Raw genomic sequence first — 8,706 nt, 5'->3', positions numbered from 1 at the left:
TGAACCCTACAGGGCAAGTGACTTCACCTCTCTCAATCTCATTGTCATCAACTGTAAGTGGGAGTGAATGAAGCATGCTCCCAACTGTCAAACCCTGTAAGTCAAGAGAAGCTGTGCTCCAGAGGAGAACATGAACATTGGCAAAACGGTATTTATATATCCTTCACCATATTTTTGTAGATGAGTCTGAAAGAATTTTGAATTCACCTAGCAATTGCACTATCCTGATTTCATATGGAAAACACAGTTTCAAGAAGTTAACCACAAGGCTTGCACACTGGCTGGCTTCCAGCCTTCTCCTCACAGAGTAGATTAACTAATCCAGACAATTACTGTCAAACAAAGGAGCAGGTTGGAAATTCTTGGAGGATTTATTTTTTGTACAGCTTATATAGTTAAATTGAGAGACCTCAAGTGGAATTGTTTTCATGAATAATTTAAGTAACTATTCTATTTATCTAGTGCTTGATGGGTAAAAATTTACAAAAATTATGAAAGTTGGATCAACTGACCAATTTGAAGGACAAACATGATTCCAGCTTTCTTTTACTTTATTTTTTTTCCCCAGGACCACAGCAATTAGAATTTTATCATGAGTTTGAGCAAATAAGTCATCCAATCCCAAACTGAAAGTAATTGAAAAGTAAACCATCACAACATCCCACCTCAAATGGGTGTATTGGGAAGCAGTGTGTGTATACAGCACATCTTATAAAATGAAATAGGCAGGATACAAAATTTCTGAAAACAAAATCTCTCAATTAGGACCTTCCCCATGTGTGTGCCATTACCTTGATAAAATTGAGACTTGACTAGTGGCTCAATAAATTTGGAAAAAACAGAAACAATTAAGTTCTCACTTCAGATTCACACTTTTAAAATTTTCTTTTATATTTTCAAATTTATGGTTTTAATGCAAGCTAGGTATTGCATTTTGACAATGGAATCTGAAACAGCTACAACTCTAGATTTTGTAAATTCTTCTTGACCATAGCAGTGGCTTAGTTTTAACTGTGATTACTGCCTCATTGGTCAAACTGTTTGGACAGAAAGGACATTTTATTGAGAGGTTAGCCCCCAAAAGACATGCTTTGGAGATCTTTTTCAAATGTTCAAATTATGGATGGCTTAGTTTATACTCTTTACCCCAAAATGAAAATTCTGGCATTCTCATTAGCCTTCTCACAAAGCAAGTCTTTAAATCTTCCCCAACACATGTGAAAATCGAATTTTATGAGGATTCAAGACCAGCCAGGAAACTTTAGTAAAGACTAGATTTCAGAACAGCAGATCTTTAGTTGTGCAAAGGACATTGCTAAACTTCTGGGTTGGAAGGTATCCTGATATACCTAATTCTATTTATGAAACTGCATATGTGCTTTGAAACTCCGTTTAGATCCAGCTCTTTCAGCTAGAGATGGAAACCATATGTGTGTCTAAGGCCCTTATGTTTTGCCTTGGAGAGTCTTAGATTTTGTTTTGATTTCAAACTTGGCATCATTTTCAGATTTGGAGGCATCCTGGGTATGTCCTTGACCCTCTGTGTCATGCAGAAACATTTTTGTTATCCATTATTACTCTTCTTAGATGAGTCTCAGGGCCACATGCTTAGAAAGGTGTTGTGCCTTTCATTCTCAGAAAAGTTATTCTAAGTAAAACAGAGATCCAAAGAAAATATGTGGAACATTCAGGCTCACAATCTTGTACATAGGTAAAATAGTTTTTTGTTTATTGTTTATTTGAATTAATCAGGTCTTCTTTTCCCCTTTATTCCTTATTTCTTTTGTGGGAAGTGGACTAAAGCTTCTGCTGCACCATGAACCCAAGAATTGTAGACATATCCCAGTGGCCAGATGGCTGGCTACCCACCAAATCTATCTTCCCATTCTCTCAAGGTAATGAGCTAGCTGTAGCCCAATATGTGACCTCTCACTTGGCGACTATGTTTCAAGAGCCACTTGCAGGTGTGTGTCTGAGTTCCTTCCAATGGAATGTGAGCAGAAGGGACAGGAGACATTTCTAGGCCCTGGGTCAGACACACAGCCTTCCCTGTGGTTGGTGCTGAACTACAGAGTAGCCGAAGACCAACTGGCTTTGAGCATACAGGTACAGGACTACTGTATGAGAGATGAAAAACCTTCTTTGTCCTTAAAATGAACTTTTTCCCTAAAATCGCATGTAGACCTTGGGGCTCATGCATAAGAATTAAAGAGAAAGAGGAAAAGAAATCTCTTTTTTTTTCCTTGCACAGAACTGAGACATGGAGGAGTTTGGTGTCTTAGTAAGTATTTGGCTGTGGCTGAAATGAGTGTATGCGGGTGTGGGTGTGTGTGTGTGTGAGAGAGAGAGAGAGGGAGTGTGTGTGTGTGTGTGAGAGAGAGAGGGAGTGTGTGTGTGTGTGTGAGAGAGAGAGAGGGAGTGTGTGTGTGTGTGTGTGAGAGAGATAGCATGTGTGTGTGTGTGTGTGTGTGTGTGTGTGTGTTGGGGGCTGGGGCCCAGGACGAGGGGTTGTGGATTACAGGAGGCCTCTTTTTTAAATTTAAATTTAAAATTCTTTTTGAGACAGGATCTCACTCTGTCACGCAGGTTGGAGTGCAGTGTTTGATCATAGTTCATTGCAGCCTCAACCTCCCTGGCTCAAGCAATCCTCTTACTTCAACCTCCTGAGTAGCTGGCACCAGAAGTGTGCATCACCATGCCTAGCTAATTTTTTTTTTAATTTTTGGTAGAGACAGAATCTCTCTATGTTGCCCAGGCTAGTCTTGAACTCCTGGGCTCAAGCAATCCTCCTGCCTAGGCCTCCCAAAGTGCCGGGATTACAAGCGTGAGTCATTTCGCCCAAATGAAAGACTTCTTAGTGAGCACAACAAGGACAAGCACTGGGGTCAGATTCCCAAGATGGGCCCACATTTGAGGGATGGTCATGGTCAGAGAAAGTTTAAGGGAGCAAAAGAGTCCAGGAAAATAATGAAGTAGCAAATGCTGGAGAAAGTGGTATCACGAAGCCAAGGAAGAAGTTTCCAATTGATACAGATATTTGCTACTACATTTTTGCTGTTTTTTTTTTTTTGAAATCAGGATAATTCTTATTTTTCTTCTGTAAGGTTTTTCTTATGAAATAAGAAGTTTTCAAAGGGAATTCAATGAAAAAAATTAACCAATTTATTCTTTGGTCCTAGGGCTTGGTTTAGATGAATAAATACCCATATCATGTACCCAGTGCTACCTGTGACAGTCTAGTTGCTCCAAATACTTGCTCTGCCTCTTTGAATAGTACTTTTTCCAAGCTGCTTTAAAGTTCTAATTTTTTAGCAATAATTTTAATGGCTTTGTCATTGTTGAGGGGAAGGTGGTAAAGTATCATGGAGATAAGAGAAACCGGATCTATAGAGTCAAAGAGAAGAGAAGCAAAGGAATAATTATTTGGATGATTTAAGACAAGTTCCATTCCACTTTTTAAAAATTAGTTGAAAAATTTTAGACTGAGGTGATTGAGAAACTTCTTTCAAGACTTCAGAATTTATGGGTTAGGATATGCAGGAATGAGGTCTATGTTTCTCCAACTTGTCCTGTCTTATTTGACTAAGCATAATGGTGAAAGGCACAGATTTAATCAGGTGGCCTGGAGTCACAGCCCTGCTCAGCCACTCATTAGCTGTGTGATTTCAGTCAAGTTAGTCAGCTTCTCTGTGCCACAGTTTCTTCATCTGCAAAATGGGGATAACGACAGAATCTGTCACAGCTCAGGTTCTCCCTAGAGTGGAGTGTGAACAAAGAGATCTATCTTTCTAAGTTGCTTATCTTAGAAAGGGATCCCAGATAGCAGGAGAGAGAGACAGGGGAGGTATGACAGGGACAAAGGGAAGACCAACTCAAGAATGTGTGTTAGGATGGCCACTGCTGTGGGTGACAGATTGCTCCAATGTTGAGGACTTGATGTGTCTTGTGAAGACACTGCTTATGGCATCAGGCTGTTCACTTTAATCAATCTTTCATAACCTTCTCACTGTCTCCTTTTCACATATTCTGCCATGTCTTCGTGTCTTTTTCTTCTTCTTCTTTTTTTTTTTTTTTTTTTTAAGACAGAGTCTCGCTCTGTCGCTCAGGCTAGAGTGCAGTGGCGTGATCTGGGCTCACTGCAAGCTCCGCCTCCCGGGTTCATGCCATTCTCCTGCCTCAGCCTCCCGAGTAGCTGGGACTACAGGCGCTTGCTACCATGCCCGGCTAATTTTTTTGTATTTTTAGTAGAGATGGGATTTCACCGTGTTAGCCAGGATGGTCTCTATCTCCTGATCTCGTGATCTGCCCATCTCGGCCTCCCAAAGTGCTAGGATTACAGGTGTGAGCCACCACGCCCAGCCTCTTTCTTTCTTTCCTTCCTTCCTTCCTTCCCTCCCTCTCTCTCTCTGTCTCTCTCTCTCTCTCTTTCTTTCTTTCTTCTCAGGGTCTTTGTCACTCAGGCTGGAGTACAGTGGCACAATCATAGCTTACTGCAGCCTTGAACTGCGGGGCCCAAGCCATCCTCCCAACATAGCCTCCTGAGTAGTTGCGACAGTACCTGGGACTACAGGCGTGCACCACCCCTGCCCAGCTCATTTATTTTATTTTATTTTTTGTAGAGTTGGGGGTCTCCTTATGTTGCCCAGGTTGGTCTCAAATTCCTGGCCTCAAGTGACCCTTCCTTCTCAACCCCCCAAAGTGCTGGGATTACAGGTGTGAATGAGCCACTGCACTGGGTCTTTTTCCCTTTTTTTGCTGTATGTCACTACTACCTTGTCCTAGCCTCAAGGAATCATCAAAAGCACGTATGGGAACTCACAAGTGATTGCCTATGTCAACAATTCCTCCCCAACCAGCCCTACAACCCGATTGCCCTGTGCCTCTACGTTCTGGTTTCTGCTGGTACATATCCACCAAGTCCTGCCATCCTTTCAGTGTGTGAGTCATTTCCATTCACATCAAGGACTTTATTTTCCTACACAGTCTCTGCTGAGGCAAAGCGGGTGGGGTGGGAACAGATCTTGAGGAGGATAGGCATTGTCGTCTGAGAAGCACGCTCTAGGTGAGATGTCTGCAGGGATCCAGGTGGGGAAGGTTGCTCTCTTCCATCACAGAGCAGGGCATTGCTTGTGCCAGTACAGAGAGTTCAGGGGATCTGACGTTCAAGATTCTCAAGCTCAGCTCATCCACCAGCCTCCCTGACCTCTACAAGGTCTCAGGGACTTATGCTTTCCTATGAGTGCCCTCATTTCCACATAGCAGACCCGTCCTGGCTGTACACGCAGTCTCCTGTGCACCTCTGCCTCTCTTCATAAGACCTTGACTGTGATTTTGAGCCTACATTGAGGTGAGAGTTGACTCATCTGAGCCTGTCGTTTTCTTTTTTATTAACTTCCTCATATTGAAATTTATTTTATCTTTTAAATTAATAGACTTTTTAAGGGTAATTTTACATTCACAGGAAAAATGAGAGGAAAGTACAGAGAGTTCCCATGTACCCCTCCCTTTACCCCCATGCACAGTTCTTTTATTATTAATGTCTTACATTAGGGGGGTGCATTCATTACAACTGAATGAGCCAATATTGATACGTTGTTAGGAACTGAAGTCCATACTTTACATCAGGGTTCAAGGTTGATGCTGCTTATTCTATGGGTGTGATAAATGCAGAATGAATGACATGTGTGGTTTCCTTTTTAATGATTGTCACTAACCTGATGCTTCACCATCACCTGTCCCCCATCCCAATCAATCACAGACAAGAGTCATAGAGACTGACTGTACAAACCCACTCACCCCAGCAGTGACATCTTTATGGCCATCTGATTGATTGGTCAGTGACCCAGCTCTAGTATTTTATTCTGAGCATACTATTTCCAGGGCTATCCTTTTACCCATTGCCTTAGTCTCCTAGGGCTGCCATTCAAAATATCACAGACTGGGTGGCTTAAATGACAGACATGTATTTCTGACCATTCTGGAGGCTGGAGATCCAAGACCAAGGTGCTGCCAGGGTTGATGTGTTTTGTGGTTTCCTGTGACAGCTGCCTTCTCACTGTGTCCTCATATGAACTCTTCTTTGTGTGCATGTGTGTGGGAGGAGAGAGAGAGAGAGAGAGAGAGAGAGAGGAGTTCACCTTCTGAGGTCTCTTTTTATAAGAACACTAATCCTATCAGATTGGGGCCCCACCCCATGCCCTCGTTTCACCTTAATTACCTCTGTAAAGGCCGTGTCTCTAAATGCAGTCGCATTGGAGGTTAAGACTTCAATATCTGAATTTTGGGGTAACAAAAACATTCATTCCATAACGCCAACTATCCTAGCTTAGATCCTCTGAAAGCAGAGGACAAGACAAAGGTTAACATGTGAGTAATTTATGGGAATGAAATCTTAGGACACAAGAGGAAAGAGCTGGGAAAGAGAAGCCTGCAGGGAGGGAGGGACTAACTGAGGTGACCATGGTGTATGGCTGGGCTGCTTGGTGCCCAGGACCTTACAATACATGCCTCAGAACTGTGCACCTTTCATCTTGAGTGTACAATACCCTTGTACTTCCCAGATGCATGTGGGAGTGCTAAGCAGGATTCTGTGTGTTTACCTGTGACACCAGTGTATCCCCAGGGCAGGAGGTAAGAAGTGCAAGGAGCAGTCATGAAGCAGAGCCTGTCATGAAGGGCTGTACCATGCACAAGGTTGGTGTGCAAATCATTTTGCGCTTTACACAAAATGAATGTGTGTAAAGTGCTCAGAACACTGCTGATATATGTGACCGCTAAAGATCTGTCAGCTGTGATGGTGATGGTGATGATGATGATGATATTATTATTATTATTATTATACGGAGCAAAAAGAACCAAGCAACCATCTACATACTCATCTACAAGATTGAGTATGCTTGCCTCTCTCTTAGGAAGCTGTCATGTATTACAGATGGGCCCCTGATGTCCCCTGATATCAGTGGGTTTTTGGCAGCCCCTAGTTTGAATCTGGTCCCTGCACAGTTCAGACTTTTAAAATACATGGTTTTGCCTGAGTCAGATGAACAGCGCTGTGCCTTTGGCTATTGCTCCTTCTACGATCTCTAGCCTTGCCAGCTACTTCTTGGGTTCACCCTGGAAGGTGACATCTACTAGGCAGCCCTGACATTTGGCGTGGAGAAGTTGCTGGTGGCATAGAAGAGTTAGAAAGTTCCATTGTCTAGGGTAGCCAGCGTTTTATGTTAACAAGTATGGCCGGGTTGAATTGGGAAGGGTCAAGCAAATTCTCTTCCCTCAACTTGTATCTAGACCACAGTTTTGTGGAACTGAACCTGTGAGGAAGGACTAGCAGGGCTGTGGTGGGCCTCCAGGGACACCGGTTACCTATGTGAGAGGTCATCCCTGCACTGTGCTCTAGAGGGCGCCATTCATGCTGGACTCCAGGTGAATGGGGTTCGTGTAGGCATGCGTGGTGGCCCTGGTCTGGTGCCTGGGGCTCTGCCCCTTGGCCAGGTCACAGAGGAGATTTGAGCTCTCCCAGCACTTGCAGCCTTGCTCTCAGAACTTGGCAGCACCGCCTCTTAACCTAGTATAGGTTAATAACAGGAATATTTTTAAATGTTTGAAATATTTTGATACTAGAAACTATTCTTAAAAATATTTAATGAATAAGTTGTCTTTTACATGTTGTTAAGCCAAGATAAAAAGACTCAATGAAAACTTTGCTCCTTATTGGTGACAACATGAATTTGCATGCTTGGTGTTTATTTGGTTGAACAGACAAAGAATGTCTGTTGACATTCTTTCCAAGCTATTCACACTGATAGCCTAACACCTTCTTCTTGACCTGGTTTATTACCAGAGTTTATAAAACCAGACCTAGGGAAAGAATTAAGTCTGGGGACATGTGCGTGGCCTTAATATAGTCAATCTTTATAGCCTGTCCTATTACAAAATCAGAAGAGCAAGATATTCTCAGGAGCAGCTTCCTCCGACCCCCTGGTGTGTTCCTTTTGAGTGTGTGAATTCTGGTATACTCCTCCCCAGGACACTTGCTTCAACCAAATAAACACCAAGCATGCAAATCCATGTTGTCACCAATAAGGAGCAAAGTTTTCATTGAGTCTTTTTATCTTGGCTTAACAACATGTGAAAGACAACTTATTCATTAAATATTTTTAAGAATAGTTTCCAATATCAAAATATTTCAAACATTTAAAAATATTCCTGTTATTAACCTACACTAGTTGATAGCTTTTTTGTTAAGTTCACTGAGAAATAAAAGCACATGGTTAACCATCAAATAAATTATGACTAGATTGAATATAAATCACAGAGGTTTAAAGACTGCATACAAATTACAAAGACTTCACATGTATGTGTTCACAATATGTTCTTAAATATAAGACAGTTTGATTCTTGATCATATCAGTTCTTCATCACCTCCACAGAAGTCCTCTTTGCAATAAGTGAGTATTTAAACAGTTTCCAGAATAACAGGTATCTTCCGCCTATTTCACCAAAATACAGTTTTGCCTGTTAAAGAAAACAAAGAAATATATTTGTCAGCCATAATGAGTTTTAAAGACATTCTTTAAACGTGGGTATGCCTCAAATTAAGAAAACCAGACATTTAAATAGTTGAACTTACAGAGCACATAAATTAGAGGGTAATTACTTAAATGTTCTTCAGTTTGTGAAAGGATTTACAACAGGGTTCCTCTAAAT

General features: G+C 41.9%; 1 non-coding gene across 1 annotated transcript; it reads right to left on the bottom strand.

Moving 5' to 3' along the window:
* Positions 1–7,828: 7,828 nt before the first annotated feature.
* Positions 7,829–7,957, bottom strand: LOC112132175 (small nucleolar RNA SNORA72). Its single transcript, XR_002913983.1, has one exon. It is a non-coding gene; the product is annotated as a small nucleolar RNA SNORA72 (small nucleolar RNA).
* Positions 7,958–8,706: the final 749 nt, after the last annotated feature.

Source organism: Pongo abelii, chromosome 12 (assembly GCF_028885655.2).
Source record: "Pongo abelii isolate AG06213 chromosome 12, NHGRI_mPonAbe1-v2.0_pri, whole genome shotgun sequence".
In the NCBI taxonomy this organism is placed as follows: Eukaryota; Metazoa; Chordata; class Mammalia; order Primates; family Hominidae; genus Pongo; species Pongo abelii.
This window is presented reverse-complemented; position numbering and strand designations above follow the sequence as displayed.